At 48.3% G+C, this 18273-nt stretch overlaps 1 protein-coding gene across 14 annotated transcripts in view; it reads right to left on the bottom strand.

Moving 5' to 3' along the window:
- The window catches only part of Syne2 (spectrin repeat containing nuclear envelope protein 2), a 311183-nt gene extending 293545 nt beyond the window's left edge, over positions 1-17638 (bottom strand). For 13 of the 14 annotated variants that reach the window (XR_015622059.1, XR_015622060.1, XM_087554076.1 and 10 more), the window contains exon 1: positions 17462-17622. The gene's annotated coding sequence lies outside the window, so the exon portion shown is untranslated. 14 annotated transcript variants of the gene reach the window in all.
- Positions 17639-18273: the final 635 nt, after the last annotated feature.

Raw genomic sequence — 18273 nt, 5'->3', positions numbered from 1 at the left:
GATTCAATCTCCAGCTCAGAAAAAGAGGAGAGGGAGAGAAAGGAGGAGGGAGAGAAAGGAGAGGGAGAGAAAGGAGGAGGGAGAGAAAGGAGATAAGGAAGGACAGTCTAGGCTGTTCTCTCCCCATTGCTGAACAATTCCATCAAACCTCAAAAGATCGCTTACACAGGCTACACTCTGTTTCTAAGTAGGCACAAAACCAAATGCTTGAAGATGTAGAGAAACTGAAGGACCTCTGCAATGCAAGAAAGTCCTTGTGACACTTAGAACTGACCACCAAGAGGGATCTGCACCAGCCTTCTCTCGACTGGCTAACAGGGCTAATAAAAGTGAGCATTCCGCTGTGTAAGAACCGGGGATTCCCCCTTGAAGGTGATCAAACTGGAGGTTGTCTGCTTGAAACCAACTAAACGGTAAAGGAAAAGCTAATATTTATTCAGCATTTAATTCGAGCCACACACTATCCATAAACCGTGACTTGGCAAGTCTATAAAATACATCCCATCTACCCGCTTTAGGGAACCTGGGAGATTAACGAACTTATCCAATGCCACACAGCAAGAGATTAGCAGGACTAACTTGAACCCAAATGCTTTTGGCTTCAAAGGCCACGTCCTTAACCACTACAGCAAGAAACCTAATAGGCAACATGTGTCCAATCCTCCCACTCAGTGCACAATTTGTAGAGAAATTTAATGCCACATGTCTACAGCCACACCGCCCTGAACGCTTGGTTTATGCCGTATTGAGAGTCAAACCCAGGGTGCTGCGCACACCAGTCAAGCAAGCCGCTGACTGAGGGGCATCTCCAGCCTCTCTGCTCCTTCTCAGAGAGGGACAGAGACACAGAGAGGCAGAAAGGCACAGAGAGGCAGAGAGAAGAAGGAAAAAGAAACAGGCTTGTACCCACTACTGCATTTGCCTGTCAAACTGCTGTGACAAATTAACTAACAGAACTGGTTTCGCAGCAAGTGAGAAGCTCAAGGTTTTGAAATTCTTACCCTGGTTACATCCAGGATCCACCGGGCAAGCCAAGAATATTTAAAGTGGGTTAGAGTTGATGTGTGCGGGGCTTTCGGAACAGAGGACTAAAATAAGAGCCAGTGCTTATGACACCTCAGGAACAAACCACGACACCAAGTTTCTAGGTGAAAAGGAGGAAGTGCAAAGTCTAGAGAGAGAGGCGAATTACAGCAAGGCTCTGAGGGTTTGGAAACATTCAAATGAGGGAAGCATAACAACCAATGATCCACAGCGATAATCTCTAGGGAAGGGCACTGTAAGTGCGGAAAGTGCAGAAAGTGAAAACAAAACCGGGAAGGACCGTGTGTGTGTGTGTGTGTGTGTGTGTGTGTGTGTGTGTGTGTGTGCAAGCATCTGTGCATGTGTATAGTGTGTGTGCATTCAGTGGGTGTGTGTAGTGTGTGCATGATGTGTGTATATGTAGTGTGTGTAGAGTGTGGGCACATAGTGTGTATAGTGTGTGCACGTGAGCGTGTGTGCATGTGTGTTGGGTTTGTGTCTTGAAAACAGAATCTTAAAAGACACTTAAGTTTCAGATTGAGTTTTTAAAGGAACCACGGATATTTAAATTTTCATAGTTATTTTCATTACTTTTTATGTATTGTATGTTGAGGAAAACTTTGGGATGTCAGTTCTCTTCTAATTTTATCTACAACCACAATGTGACCCCAGGATCACGTGTTTCTTCCTCTACTGAGGGAGACAACAAGATGGGGCTAGTGGCAAATGCCTGCAATCCGGCTACGCAGGAAGCTGAAGCAGTAAGTTAGATTCAAGCCCAAAGCCAGCCTGGGCAACTTAACAATGCCCTGTCATCGCCATCGCCATCATCATCATCGTCATCGTCATTTGGAGGGGCATTTATTTGTTGCGCTCGTTCTTCTAGCTGGAAGACAGAGCCAACATTGAGATAGGTTGGAAATATCAAGGTTGGGTGTTTTTTTCCTTAATGTTTATTCTACCTGTATGGGTGTTCTGTCTGCAAGTATGTCTGTGCACTGCATGTGTGGGGTACCTGCAGCAGACAGAAGCAAGCCTGGGTTCCCTAGAACTGTGAGCCACTCCACGGTACTAGGAATTGAGTTCAGATCTTCTGGAAGAGCAACCAATGCTTGTAACCACTGAGCCATGTCTCCGTCCCCAAGGTCAATGCTTTATCGGGCTACGATGATACGCATTTGGAGTTCCGTCACTAGAGAAGCTGAGGCAGGACTGCTTAGAGGTAAGCACCACAGTGAGATTTTGTCTCATGAGTGACTGCGGGGCTGAAGAGATGACTCAGCAGTCAAGGGCACTGACTGCTGCTTGCAGAGGATCAGAGTTTGGTTCCCAGCACTTACATCAGTCAGCAGGCCAGCACCTGCAGCTCCACCCCCAGGGAATCTGATGCCCTCTTGTGGTCACTACAAACACTGCACTCACGGAACAAACGCTCACATAGATGCATCATTAAAAAAATAAAAATAAATTAAATGTATTAATAAGCATAAGAGTAGGAAGAAGGAGGAAAAAAGGTGGAAGGAAGGAGAAAGTTTTGCTTTCAACTAATAATTTGTGAAAAGTCAGGTGTGGGTGGCTCACATGTTTAGTCCCAGCACTCAAGAGGCAGAGGCAGGGGCTGGAGAGATGGCTCAGTGGTCAAGAGCACTGACTGTTCTTCAAATCCCAGCAACCACATGATGGCTCACAACCATTGGTAATGAGATCTGATGACCTCTTCTGGTGTGTCTGAAGACAGTTACAGTGTACTTATATATAATAAATAAATAAATCTTTAAAAAAAAAAAAAAGGCTGAGGCAGGCAGATTTCTTGAGTTTGAGGCCAGCCTGGTCTACAGAGTAAGTTACAGAACAGCCAGGGATGCAATCCTGAACCCTGTCTTCTTGTTGTTGTTGTTGTTATTGTTGTTTGAGATTGGTGTTAATGCTTTAAATCTGGGTGTCCGGATGCTGAAGGTCTTTGTCTCCAGTTGGTTTGTGATCTATCAATAAAGATGCCAATGGCCAATGGCTGGGCACAGGGCAGGACACTGAGAGTTGTGATGTAGGATGCAGATAAGATCGGGAGAATCTCCAGGACTGGGGGAAGAAGAGTGGGACACAGTAGCACAGCAGTGGCAGGAGATAAAGCCACCCAACCATGTGGGACTTCAGGGAAGTGGTTCTGGGGTAGCAGGGGAAGGTTTAGGAGTGCCCAGCCCAAGGCATGTTAAAATTAACTGGCAGGTGTGTGTTTCCACTCGTGGACCCGAGATAGCTCCTGGGCGGGTGCACTCGTTCTAACTGAACAGCTGGGAACACAAAGCAGAGTAGTGAAAACTCATCGCTACAATTATATAAATGTTGTGAAAGTGCTTAGCTTAAAACTGAAAGAGTTTGTACTCAATCAATGCCAGTTTCCTCTTTTCAAAACTGAATTTTTACAACTGCTAGATAGCTGTCAGGTTGACAACAAGCACCTGACCGCCACATTGCCAATCTCTCTTTCTCTCCCTCTTCCTCCCTCTCTCCCTCTCCCTCTCTCTCTCTCCCTCCTTTTCTCCCTCTCCCTATCCTTCTCTCTTCCTCTCAGCATTAAGTGTGGCACCTACTTTACACTCCTCCCTCTCCACTCCTCTTTCACTGTTCTGCAACGCTGTTCTCACTCACCTGACTCCCTGTATTTGGGCTGCCTGCCTCTAGCATAGCTATCTGTGTGCACATGCGTGTAAGAGTCCCATGTAACCCCGCATGTGTGTGTGTGTGTGTGTGTGTGTGTGTGTGTGTGTGTGTGTGTATGTGAGAGAGAGAGAGAGAGAGAGAGAGAGAGAGAGAGAGAGAGAGAGAGTCTCATGTGACCCAGGATCTCTTGTAGCCCATGCTAGCCTTAAAAATCTCCATGTAGCTGAGGATACACCTGATCCTGGAGTTCTGATCTTCCCTCTGCTTCCTAGGTTCTTGGATTATAGGCACGCACCACCACAGCCACCCGACGTGGTGTTGGGGACTGACCTAGGGCTTTGAGTATCCTGGGCAAACATTCTAGCAATTGAGCGATATCCCCGGCTTCCTCTGATACATCTTTTTAGAACATTTGTTCATGAAACATCTCACACCGATCAGCCATTTTGGTTTCCCTCTGGCTATCAGGATATAATCCGAACACTCTGCGAGCCAAACCCATCCAAATTATCCAAAGTAACTGCCACCTACACCTCCTGTGTTCTCCCTCACCAAAGTCTGCCCCGAACCTGTGCCTTCCCTTCAGTGTGAAATGTACTCTCCCATTCCCTATGCATAAACCCTCGTGGGCCATTATAGGCCAATTACATACACAGCTCGACCATGCTATTAAAATTAGCTCCAGCCTCCCAGAAGCTGGCCGGGTGCACCCACAGCGCTGTGCCTGTCTGCAGCCAGCCGGTCCTCCATTCCAGAGACATTGTGGAGACTTGTTCGTTGGCCACCTTCCCCAGTTACTCAGTGAAGTATCCAGAGCCACGTCTGCTCTGTTTCGGATGCCCACAAACATCTGTCACTTGAGCATGGCACCCTTGAATTCAACATAATGGAATGGTTATTGTTTCTAATGTGATTGGATTATGAGCCCCGGGGAATCATTGGGGCACAACTTTGAGTGTTGTCTGTGAGGGCGTTTCTAGAGAGGAAGGAAAGATCCACCCTGAATGGGGTTGGTGCCAGCTCCTAGACGGACTTCTAGACTGAATAAAAGGGAAGAAGGAAGGAAGCTCGAGGTGTAGGTGGTGGCTGGGAAAGAGGAAGAGAAAAAGAAGGCAGAAGATGCACAGAGGCGGAGGAAGGAAGGAAGGAAGGAAGGAAGGAAGGAAGGAAGGAAGGAAGGAAGGAAGGAAGGAAGGAGGGAGGGAGGGAGGGAGGGAGGGAGGGAGGGAGGGAGGGAGGGAGAAAGGAAGGAGAAGGAAAGAAAGGTAAAACTGAGTTCACAGGGAAGTCGGGAGTTCAGTCATGCTCAGCTGAGCTCAACGTATCTGAAGTCTTGCCTGGGCTACAAGACTGTCTTTAAAGGGGGTGCTGAGGGGAGAAAGGCCACTGATCACCAGCAGTGTTCTTCTCTATGTCTGCTCTGCTCCCTGGCTGCACTCGATATGACCAGTGCCATCTATGCCTTCCCCGCCAGGGCCGACTGTATTCCCTCAAACCGTAAACCCTCTCCCCTTTGGTCAGGCGTTTGCCACAACAGTAATGCCTGCAGTAACGAGGACTTAGGACCCATGCTCTGTAGGCACTGTGCTGTTGTTACCCGCCTTACACAATTAAGACTCAGAGCCCCTAGAAAGAGGCAGTCCCTTAACCTCATCTTTCCTCTGCTCCAAGTGATACAGCCCCTAAGGGCCGGAGCCAGGACTTGAGCCAACGTTGAACTGATTTTAGGGACCACGTTCTCAACCCCACCGCACCAGAGTTCCTTAATGTCACAGCTCTGAGATCAATTGTGACACAGGGGAGCAGAGTTCAGCATGTGTTGAAGACCTCAGTCAATCGTGCCTGACCTGGGGCATCTATAGACTGACAGTGCCCAGGATTCATTTCTCCCTTTCTACTCTGACTCCCGCCCACCCGGTTCCCCCCACATACAATTCAGAACAGAAACTGCTTAAGAAATAGGGGCGGGGGAAAATGTTCATTCTTCCATTCTTTCCAGTATATTCAGTACATGTTTACAAGGCTTCACAGGCATGTACGTAGATCCTGAGAGAGTATGCCAGGTCATTTCAAAACATGCTTTCCCTGCTCAGACCTGAAATCTGCGGCAGTTGCTAAGAAAACACAGAGCCAACCGTGAGACACAGAGATGACTCACAGACAGACAAAGCCGGCTCTCCCTCTGACTCCCAGGAACAGCACCCACAAAGAACCTTGCTAACTCATTTGTTGGCTGGCGGGGGTGAACAGCCAGGAGGAGTGGCTTTTCATGCAAGCCAGAGGGGAAAACACTCCATCCTTGAGGAAACAAATCATAAAATTAATTATTACCCAACAGAGGTGAAGTTTCCCCCGCAATGAGAAAGCAAGCACCAGGCCTGGAAGGTGGCAAGCTCTCTTTTAAAACCCTTGGGTATGCCCTTATATCTTAACAGGGGAAACTTTTCCTCCTCCATAACAGCAAACGGGGGACTAGGAAGGATGTTTTGATGGGAGTATGCCAGGGACCCATGTCCACTGCCAATAGGGAAGTGCAGAAAATAAACACACATTTCACTTTATAAACAGAATTTACAGTCATGCCTCCTTTGCAACTTCTCCTTTCCTTTCTGAACCTGCAGTTCAAACTCGTCAACCAACAGTTTTGCCATGCATTAGTGTACCCAACAACACAGTGGTCACACCTCCCAGACCTTTGGGTCAAGGGTTTCTGTATCCATCTGAGGGGCCCGGGAATGCTCACAAATGGTGTTTGATGTAAATAAATCCCACACCGATTTCATCCACGGATAACTGGATTGGACGTTGTCTGAGGTTTTAGAGTCGAACCTGAAGGTGGTCATCTGAATTGTAGCTGGCCCTGTTCCTGAGCGAGTGTTTTTAAGTGAGAATTAGCTAACTCCTGTGGTATGAGCCCTTAATTAATGACTCACGCCGAAGCGGCTAAGCATGAAGATCTTAGTCATAGGTGATAAAATCAGCCTTGCCCTCCCGATGCCACACTCGATGTCTGAGCCTGAGAAAAACAGGTAGACCCTGTACAAATCAGTTCTGCCCTCTCTCCCCACAAAACTAAACACCCCAGAGGCTGGTCTCTGCCAAACCATGTTATTATAACCTTGAAGAAAACACTGCACATCGGGACACTAAGACCAGTGTGGTTTGTTTTGATTCGGGTTTGTTATTCTTTTAGTTCTGGGGCTAGAACCCAGGCCTCCCACATGGGGCAAGCACAGGTCCACCACTGAGCTACACAGCCTCAGCCCAAATGAGGTGACTGAACTTCTGGAACGAGTCCTGAGAAGTCTTAATTGACTTGTAAAACTCTGCCCTCCAAACCTTCAAAACCTTCTCGGGTTGGGGATTTAGCTCAGTGGTAGAGCGCTTGCCTAGGAAGTGCAAGGCCCTGGGTTCGGTCCCCAGCTCCCGAAAAAAAGAACCAAAAAAAAAAAAAACAAAAACAAAAACAAAAACAAAAAAACAAAAAAAAAAACCTTCTCATACCCATCCTTTCCCCAAAACCTGCCTTTCAAATTAGAAGTGTCCCTGCAAGCACAATTCAATTTTAGTGGGATGGGGGGGTTAGAGATCGTACTTTTGTGAAATATGATCTTTAAATAGAATGTGCTAGATGTTACCACAATACTGCTGTACATAAAGTTTTAATAACACTCAGGGTGATGACAAGCCTGCTGACCTGCAATGACTTTATCATGCTAATCAGGTAGAGATATATGGCCACACTGGTTTTCTTTTATTCGTCTTTGTACAAGTGAGCTCTAAAGAAAAGTATCCATGGTTCATTCAAATTTTGTCTCGAGCATCCTAAAAGCCAAATAATGTAAGACCCAGTTTCTTACGGGAGAGACAACACCGTATATAGACTTTACCTCAATGCTCTCCAGCATCCCGGGAAAGGTGAAGATGGTAAGTTTGGTCATCACGGGTACCAGTAATGGCTCAATGGGGTTCATTCACTGTTATCTCTGCTTTGGGGAACATTAGAAACCTTCCTCTTTGTTTTTTAAGGTTTATTTATTTATTTATTTCATATATGTGGGTACTCTGTAGCTGTCTTCAGACACACCAGAAGAGGGCAGTGGATCCCATTGCAGATGGTTGTGAGCCACCATGTGGTTGCTGGGATTTGAACTCAGGACCTCTGGAAGAGCAGTCAGTGCTCTTAACCACTGAGCCATCTCTCTAGCCCAGAAATCTTTCTAATTAAATGTTTCAAAAAACTCAATTTACTACTGGTCTAAGACCAGACATAATTTTTGATCACTTTTGATCACCTACATCATGACTCATTTGGGGAGGGGGTTGGGAGCCTGGTTGTCATCTTTGTTAGTTAGGTACTATGGGCATGTGTGGAACTCGGAGCACAACTTTCAGGAGTCAGTTCTCAGGTCCATGTGAGCTCCAGAGCTCAAAATCAGCTAATGAGGCTTGATGCCACGTGCCCTTACTCTCCTGGCCTTTAATGGCCGACTGTTTGTTTTTGAGCTAGTGTCTCCTGTGGCCCAGGCTGACTCCAAACTCACTTTGCAGCAGAGATGAACTGGAGCTTACCATTGTCCTTACTGCCTCTCTCTGAGCATTAGAACTACAGGTACCTGCCACACTTGATTTATGCAGGGATGAGGAGAACCAAGGGCTTTGGCACCACACGTTAGGCGAGAATGCCACCAACCCCTAGTCTTTTCGAATGCTGGGATTACAGACACGGGTTTTCCCTACATACAGTTAGGGTTTTCCATATGAAATTGAAAATTTCCATATGAAATTTTCTCAGTTCCATCTCTGGGGGGAAGTGCCACATCTCTAAACCGAAGCTCACAGACTTTAGGAGCTGAGAGAGAGAATTCTCCGCTACCCTCTTCTCCTCTGCCCCAGTGGCTTGGTCACACAACTGAGAGCCTTTCCGGCCTTCTTTACAGACAGACTGCCGGCCCCACCAGCCACGGTTTGACTCGATCTGTAGACTGAAAACTGGTTTCCCAAACCTTTTGTTTCTTGTTGTTTTGTCTGGGGGAAAGTTGAGATGGGGGTCATACTTTGTAGCTCTAACAGGTATGAAACACACTGTATAGAAAAAGTTGGCCTTGAACTTTTGACAGTCTTTCTGTCTCTTCTTTCTGAGTGCTGGGAGCACAGGAATGAGCCACCATGCCCAGTGTACCAGACTGCACTTTGAGAAGCAGCTGCTATGCTCTCACTTTTCCCCCAGTGATGACCAGTGACAGACCTCACTACAACGGTGTGTGGGAATTTCTCCCATTAGATGACTAGCTAAGAGCAACGGGACACTGATTTTCATCTTGGTACCAGAACTCAGATCCAACAGATACTAACAAAATGACTAATCACATGATTTGAATATACAGAAAAGCTCCCCATCCACTGATATAAACCATAAATGCTGGTGGTACCCAAAAGGAGGAGGAGAGTCAGCCAGAGCCGAAGTGGATGGCACATTCCAAAGGGACTGAAAACCGCATCTCACCTTGAAGTCCCACCATCAACAGACTTGAGGAGCTTGAAGCTGACTTTTGTGAGATGTTTCTCTGGCCTGAGGACTAGAAGCAGCTGCTTTTCAACTTACACACCGGTGGGAAGAAATGCTTTCAAATGCATCATTCAGAGCCTCTCAGGGCCTGGTCAGTGTCAGCTGGGATAGATTGCTTCTGCCCATTCACCTCCCTCCTCCTGATGCTGTCAGGGGAAAGGAAATCTAGTGTGCTCGCTGGACTTGACTATATGCACCCCAAGTCCAACGGTTGTGCTTGTCTGATGCCCCCTAGATGCTCTGTTGGCTACAACTGTCTGTGATACATCAGTCAGCCCAGCTTAAGACTGATTTTCAGATCGGGTATCGTAGTGCACATTTGAAAATCTGGCCCTTGGGAAGCAGAGGCCGGGGAATAGGAAGTTCAAGGTCAGCCCAGTTTACAAAGTAAGGTCCAGGACAGACAGGACTCCAAATAGACCCTCTAGTCCAAAATGGGGGAAGGCTAGACATTTGCTTGCTTTACTGGATATGTTGGCCCATGCTTGACTTTGATCTCATCACTCAGGAGGTGGAGGAAAAGCAACCAGGAATCCAAGGTTATCTTTGGCTACATAGCTAGTTAGAGCTAGCCTGGGCTATATGAAACCTGTCTTGATTTCTGGGTTTAATAGCTTTCTTCAAAAATGTATTTAACTTTATCAACTGGACTGTATTTAAAAATCTAATCACCGAGGTTGGGGATTTAGCTCAGTGGTAGAGCGCTTGCCTAGGAAGCACAAGGCCCTGGGTTCGATCCCCAGCTCCGAAAAAAAGAAAAAAAAAAGGAAAAAAAATCTAATCACCTACAAAAACCTTTATTTTTTTTCTTTCATATAAATGAAGTAAAATAAAATAAAACCCATAAGCACCCAAGGCTACTGCGTGAGTGAATACTCGGCGATCTTTCTTATTATTATAGTACGAACTTTAGGACAAACGAGAAGCAAAGGCACAAGGACAATGCCAAGCTCACAAAGGACAATGCTGCTGTGGTGAGTTATGCCCATAAATCCCGCACTCAAGAGGCAGAAGCTGCAGGATGCTACCAGTTCAAGGCCAACCCAGTCGGTTATCAGGACACTGTGGTGAGCGGGTGGGAAAGGGAGAGAGGGAGAGAGGAGAGCGGGGAGGGAGGGAAGGGAGCATCACCAACCCACGGGAAGTGGTGTTAGGCCACTCTCAGAGAAACCCTGAGGTGCTGCAATCGTTAAGCACAAAGGATGATGCCCAGCAACCACAAACAGAGATAAAAATAAGATTTTTACAGTTCTTGGGCGAGCAAGAGGGCTCAGCAAACAAAGGCGCTTGCCGCCAACCCGAGGGCTCAGCAAACAAAGGCGCTTGCCGCCAACCCTGACGTCTAAACTCAATCCCCGGGAGCTTCCAATTCCCACAAGCTATCCTCTGACCTGCACGTGTATACCATGGCACACATGGGTGTACGTGAACACATACGTTCATTAAATGTGTAATGAGAGAAAAATAGAAAGGGAGGAAAGAGGGAATCAAATAGAGGAGAGAAGACTAGAGAGCGGCTTCGCTGAGGTCCAGGTCCCCCAACATCTCTGCTAAATGATGCTCTGTGAGGAGGTCCCTCCAACTGCAGGACTCTCAAGGTCCTTTGACCTCTAGGTCCTAGATGCTGGTAACGGATGCCCCTAAACCCTGTCTCCAGACACTGTCTCCAAACAGTCAATACTGCTGGCAGGGGTGGAGGGGACTCCCCATCACACTTCGTGGTAGAAGCAAAAAGAGAGTTCGTGGGCCTAAATGTACAAGCACAGCTGTAAACCCTTTAGAACAAAAACCTCAGAAAATCTCTGTGAGACTTTTCTAGAGATACCAGAAGTACAGTCCACAAAGAATAAACCAATAAATCAGAACTGGAACCCCAAAAAGTAACTGTAAAAGTAATGCAAGGAAGGCACTGGTACGGTTCCCAACAGCACTAAGGGGTGGGATCTTAGGCTGGAGAGATGGCTCAGGGGTTAAGAGCACTGACTGCTCTTCCAGAGGTCCTGAGTTCAATTCCCAGCAACCACATGGTGGCTCACAACCATCTTTAATGGGATCCAATGTCTTCTTCTGGTGTGTCTGAAGACAACTACGGTGTACCCATATAAAAAATAATAATTTTAAAAAGAGGTGGGACCTTTAAGAGGCCACACAGGACTTGGCCTGCGGGAGTGGATTACGGATGCCATGGTGGCATCTGCCATTACTAGGCCTGACCTTCCCTTGAAGGGACAATGCAGGAAGAAGGTCCTGTAAGGTCTTAGCCTTCCGGTAAAGTTCTGTATACTATGAATTGTCCAGTCTGGAGTGTTCTGTTGAGTATCTGATAAAGGACTTAAAACAATACACAAACAATCCTGAAAACACAAGGAGAAAAATGCAATGTTTGTATTTACAAACACATCTTATTAAAAAAGAATTAAAATTCTAAATAATAACTTAGTCATAAAGGGCTAAAGACATGGCTCGGGGGACACAGGCACCTGTCACCAAGCCTAACAACCTGAATTGGGTCCCCTGAACCCATGCAAAGGTGAAGGGAGAGAACCAATTACTCCATGTCTTCCTCTGACCTCCACACATGTCATGGCACAAAGGAACCAACGCACGCATCACACACACCAACAATGATAAATATAAAAATAAATTAAATAAATAAATAAATAAAACTTTTTAAAAAAAAAATTTTTTTTCAAAGAGCTGAGATGTGGCTCAGCAGGTAAAACCAATTCGCCTCATAAACAAGGACCTGAGTTCAATCCCCGGAGCCCTGATCTAAAAAGCTGGATTCTGTGCTCTCACGTGTAATCCCAGCACTCCCATAGTGAGAAGGGAGGCAGAGCCAAGGGAACTGCCCAGAAGCACTCCGGCCTGTGGCTGTGATACTTAGCAGAGCAGAAGTTAGAAAGACCCTGCCTCAACAAATAGAAAGACACATGGTTTCAGAAAATTGTCCTCTGAGCAGACAGACAGACAGACAGACAGACAGACAGACAGACACACACACACACACACACACACACAATAATAAATAAAATGGAAATTTTAATACGTAAATGCTAAGAAGGAAAGCTCTCCTGATGGGACAACATGAGTGACTCTCAAGACGGTTATGCGATCTTTCGAAAGTCACAGCAAAGAGGCAGAGATAACACGATATCCCATCCCAGAAGTTCAGCTCCATAGGTCAAACTCTCCAGTGACTGTGTGGAAAGGAGGGTTGGGGAACTAGGGGAGGCCAGAGGAGAGACAGTTTCACATATCTACATTTGAGTCAAAACATTAGAAAGCCAACCGTGGTGGTACAGGGCTGTGATCCTAGCTACTCAGGAAAGTGAGGCAGCAAGAGCACTTGAGCCCAGGACTTTGAGACCAACCTGAGCAGCATACAGCAGCCCCTCCAAAATGATAAAATATGGGGGTGGGGGGCGGAGAGATGATGACTCAGGAGTTTAGAATACTTGCTGCTCTTCCTCCTCAGGATCCAAGTTCAGTTCCTAGTGTAGCCATCTGTAACCCTGGCTCCAGAGGTCCAGTGCCCTAGTCTGGTATCAGAATTCACATGCACATGCACACACCGCCGTAACTAAAATTAGAATTAAACTCTTTAAAAAAAAATAAAACCTAAATATTGGTATTCCAGACAATTTAAAGTAAAAATCAAGAAAGAATATTGCCTACAAGTTCATAAAGACTTACGGGTACTAATCAAAGGTGGTTTTACACTAACTCAGATACAATCTTTTATTTCGTGAAAACAGAAAAAAGGACATTTGACACAAGCCATTGTTATAGTAAAAGCGTGTCTCCAACTCCTTTCTCCCAGACCCAGTCCCGTGTGTGTGTGTGTGTGTGTGTGTGTGTGTGTGTGTGTGTGTGTGTGTGTGTGTGTGTTGTTGGGGAGCTCACACACTTTTGACCTGGTCTTTAGCATTGAGCTACACTCCCAAGTTAGGTGGGACTTTTTGGTTTGGGGACTTGGCAGGGCGGTGTTTGCATTATTCTGGATTTGATTTTGTGAGACAAGGTCTCATATGTCTTTGTTTTTTTGCATCCAAGTCTCATGTAGACTAGCTATGAGGCCCTGAACTATCTATCCTGTGGCCTCCACCCCATGGCTAGGATTACAGATGTGACTACCACACCTGGTTCTTGTTTGCTTTTAAGCTTCCCACAGTGAAGTCTTGATGAATAAACTCTATTTTATATCAATGCTACCTCTTAAATAATATATCACCACACTGACTTTTCTCATAACCGTTACACGCAGGGAAATGGTTCTGCTGTTTTCCCAGTTGGCCTGTCCTACTCCTGGACAGACTCAGGTGTTTCCCTTCCCCCACCACACCCCACAGTCCCAGGAAGCTCCAGACTACTGTCCCTGCAAGTGAGCACTGCACCAGGCCTTTTCCCTGCACTCGCAGATCCATCAGCATGGGGATGGATCCTTTGACTTTGGTACAATAGTGAAACCTAGAAGCTTCGGGTCAGAGGTTTCTTATCCCAGGCTCTGACATACATAATCTCCCCCAATTCTGGTGTTTTTTAACCATAAAATGGGACAAATAAAGAGTACAGACAGGGAGTCCATGCAACTTCCAAGAAGGCCCTGCATGATTTGCACCCCATTTCCACATGCATGCCTCTCCTCCTTTTTTTTTTCTCCTCACTTTTTGAGATAGGGTCTTACTCTGGCTCAGTCAAGCCTCTTACCTCTGCCTCGACCGTGCTGGGGTTATAGCTGTTCATGCCACACGACCTCCATCATTGCTTTCTACACTCCCTTAGTAGTAGAGCTGCCTAACGACAGTGACCCATAAATCCACAGCAGCCCGGTTCTTTGCTGCCCCAAGGCCTCTGCACACACTGACCCACTGCATGATCTGCCTCTAGGCCTGTCTCCACTCCACAACCTCTCACCCCACACACGGGGATGGGGGATGAGAAGCTACTTCCCTCCCCCTCTCAAGTCTTGGTACCACTGTCACCTTCCAGGACCCCACTGGCTAGTCCGCCTCAGCTCCCATCATTCCCCTCCATCTACTTGACACTAAGGAGGACCTACTGCACACCAGGCTGCACACCAGGCACTCTTCCGGACTCCAAGCATACTGTAGTGAGGCAGGCTTCCAGGGCTCACGCCTGTAGTTAGCACTGGGGAGGTAAAAGTAGGAGTATGGGTTCAAGATCATCCACGACTCCACCACGGCAAAGTCAAGGTCAGCCTGGGCTACCTGACTGTCTCAAAAAACAAGGAAAGAAGATACAGCAGTGGGTAAGATGGCTCAGAGAAAGCTTGGGGGTAAGGATGTGTTAGTGCAGGAAGACAAATTATAAACTAGAGAGTGATGCATTCATTATACCTTAGGCAACCATAGGTTCTATGGAGACAAAAGTTATGAAGGAAGAATGGGAGTTGCTAGGGTGTGATTTTTAAACCTGAGAGTTACTGAGACAACGGCATTGAGCTATGAGTGGAGGCTACAATGAGGAAAGCAGGGGAGAGACCATATCTCAGAACAAAGACTGTTAGCAGACAGAAAGCTGCTGCTGTGACTAAGACACTTGGGCAAGGCGAGGAGAGAGAAGGGACATGGAATGGGTAAAAGGATGAAGAACTAGAAACCGGAAGGGGTGTGGCTCTAGGAGCAACCCCCAACCCCCCAACCCAGGTCTGTGCCCATCAGAGCAAACTAGAAGGGCATTTAGAGGGTTTGGAAGAGGAGTAGAAGGTGATCTAATTTACACTTCAAATGCTGTGATTAAACTGGACCAGTAGAGAACCCTCCCAGCAACTCAGCTATTTGGAAGACTGAGGCAGGAAGATTCCAAACAAGTTCAAAGCCAGCCTGCTGCCACTTAACAAGTCCTGACCTCAAAATGAAAGAGAAAAGGGCTGGGGTATATCTCAGTGGACGAACATAAATTAAGCCACGAGTTTAACCCCTAGTAATTGAGCACATAAGGTACAAAACATGCGGTTACTTTAGTAAATGGTATTTTATTTTCCACCTGCTTTCTCCAGTATATAAAGGAAGTGACCCCAGCTGCCTTGTCCACTCTACAGTCCCCACACCTAGCATAACGCAACCTACATTCTCAAGAAAGGCTTCCAGATGAGCAAGTTAATCACGGGCTATATGTGAGCTCACAAATGACTGCTTGTTATTATTTTGGTCTCCCAGAATCCAGCCCCGTGAACGGCACATTGCACAAGCCTATTTGCACATATGCGTGTTTGTGAAGTTACTGAAAATCTCTGCTTAAAACACATGATGAGTCACAACCAATGAATGATAAGTGGCTTTTTGTCCCTGGCAGTTACTTGAAGGGGACCCATTCTGCTTTGAATCCTCCAGTAAACTTTCACTGGGTGCTACTGTGGGCACACCAGACTCAACCCACTGTGACTCAGTCCTGTAAACACACCGCTCGATATCCAGCAACACCATTAGCCCGAGTCCATTGAAACGCTAATAAAATTTCTAAATGGGTAAACTTACACTTTTTTTAAGAGAGAGAGAGAGAGAGAGAGAGAGAGAGAGAGAGAGAGAGAGAGACTCTTATTGTATCAGACAAGTTGATTCAAACTGGTTTAATTTTGGATTTTTTTTTAATTCAAATAGAAGCTTGTTAAATCACGAGCGGTGACTCAAAGTTGTAATTCCAGCACCTAGGCTGCAACAAGGGGCTCAAAGTCAACTTCGATTACCTGAGAGACCCTGTATCTAAACAAAACAAAATGGAAGCTTCTTAACTAGGTAGGCGAAGACCAAAACCCTTCCACGGTTTACTCATTTTTGACTTTGCCAGCGGCTTCACCAATAAAACTTTATGAGTATTACACCTGTTCCCACCGCCCCGGCTGGGTGGGGAGTTGCGGGGGAGAAGACGGCTGACAGGCAGGACAGAAGCCACACAGTAGTCTCCGCAGGGAAAGCCTTTGGGAGTCTTGAGAACTTTCCAGAAAGAAAACCGGAGCCCCAGTCATGCGTTGAAGCGTGTAAACACGCCAAAACTCCTAGGCCATAAAAACCGAATGCTCCTTCTCCCATGCTGGCGTTTGCTGGTACGGGAGCTTCGAGGAGGCCAGATATGTTTAACTGTGCCCCCACCCGAACAAGCGATGGGATCTTTCGAGCACAGCCACAGTTACCTGCAGCAAGAGCTTTGGAGCGATGGAAACTTTTAGGGAAGCAGGTGGAGTTGCTTTAAATAAAACTTTTCAAACATTTTCTAAGCCCCAGGGCCACCAAGACCCTCTCCGGTTTGGCTCGGGCTACACAGTGCCTGTACACAACCGCGCCTGCTGCCACTCGGTCCCGACGCTCCCTTCCACTAGGGGAGGGAAAAACAACTTTCGGAAATAAGGCGCGTCCACAAAGGCAAGTGTTAACACTGGACTTCTTCACCTCCATCTAATGCAGCGGCTCCCATAGCCAGCAGCCTTTGAGGCAATCCACGACCCCCTCCCACACCCCGCCCCATTCAGACCTCAAGAGAGAGACCCTAAGGAGGACCAGGTGCTACCATCAGACCCTAAAGGCAATCGTACAGACAACAAAGACCGCAAGCGATCAAAAAGGAATTATAATCCCCGCGGTCCCAGCGCCCCCTCTCCGCCCTGCCCAGGCTCAGGGCCGCCGCACCCGCCCCTTCTCCTCCAATGCAAGGGTCCAGCGTCCTGTGCAACGGTGGTGCGCCCCGGCTGCAGGTTCTCCGGTCCCCGGGGCTAGTCTCCCGCCGCCCGTGGTTTTGCAATCTCTGCGCCGCAGCTTCACTGTTCTAAAACCCGGTTCAAAATCTTTCCCGCCCAGGCGTGACGCGAGGAATGCAAACAATCAGTCGAGCGCGCCCGCCTGGGCAGGGCTAGGGGGACGGCGGGGAGCCCCGGAGCCGAGCCGGGTGCACCCGCGGGCCGGGCCCGGAGGTGACACAAAGAAGCCGGGGACACCAACACCAACCGCTGGCGCTCGTCGGGATCCCCGGGGTGCCCCGCCCGCCGCTAAGTTTACAGCGCCCCGCGCGCCCCGCGCGCCCCGCCCGGGTGAAGTTTCCCGGCTGGGAGCCCCGCATCCGGAGACTCCCGTGGGCCCCCGGGCTCCCCGCCGCGCTCGGGGGACTCCTCTGGGCTCGTGCCCGCCTCTTCCCCGCCCTCCCGCTCTCGCAGGGCGCTTTAGGGCGCGGGGGGCCCCCCGCGGCCGCGCTCACCGATGTCTGCCCCGCCGGGAGGCGAGGGCCGAAGCTCGACCCGCCCTGCTCCGCGCCCCTCTCGCCTCACTGCCTCGATGGCGCCCCTCGATCGCTCTCCCGCTCGCTCTTCCGTGCGGCCGAAGGCTTGCGGCGCAGCCGAGCGCGCACCGCTCTGGACTGGAGGCTGCAGACCACGCCCCGCGCCTCTCGGCCCGCCCAGTCCCGCGCTCGCCGCCGCCCGGAGCAGCGCACTGGGGGCGGAGCCGCCTCTCCGCGGCCACCGCAACTTTCCCTCCTCCTTCCAGACCCTTGCAGGTGGCTGGAGCAACGAACTAACTCCGAATGCAGGTTCACCAGCCTCTGCCTCTATGCCTACCCGCAGCTGGAGACAAAGGGGAAGCCGACTCTCCTAGAACACTTTCAGGCGGGTTTCACTTCTTCACTGTGGGTGGATGCCTAGGATCTACAAATCAGCGACCGGACCGCAATCCGGTCTTTAAACCCAGGTGGAACCTTAGAGGAACGTGAGCTTCTATCTGCTTCTTAAGAGTGTCAAGGAGCCCAGACCTCGACGACACCTACGGAGGTGAGATAAGGAGGTGCTTGTTTAACAATGCAGATTAATGAGCACCCCCGCCTTCGCGCGCGCGCGCGGCATTCTGCAGGATAGGATGTGGAGAGCCGCCTCAAACAACGACCCTCAGGAGAAAGTGGGTCCTTGGGAATCCGTCCTGTAGGTGTCAATTGGATTTTCCAGCTAATTACTCAATCTGTGAACTCAGGATGACATCACCACACTCCCACTCTCGTCCCGAACCGCTATTACAGTA

The sequence above is a fragment of the Rattus norvegicus genome, chromosome 6 (assembly GCF_021556685.1).
Source record: "Rattus norvegicus strain SHRSP/BbbUtx chromosome 6, alternate assembly SHRSP_T2T, whole genome shotgun sequence".
NCBI lineage: Eukaryota > Metazoa > Chordata > Mammalia > Rodentia > Muridae > Rattus > Rattus norvegicus.
The sequence above is the reverse complement of the archived record's forward strand: the minus strand, read 5'-3'. Positions and strand labels throughout refer to the sequence as shown.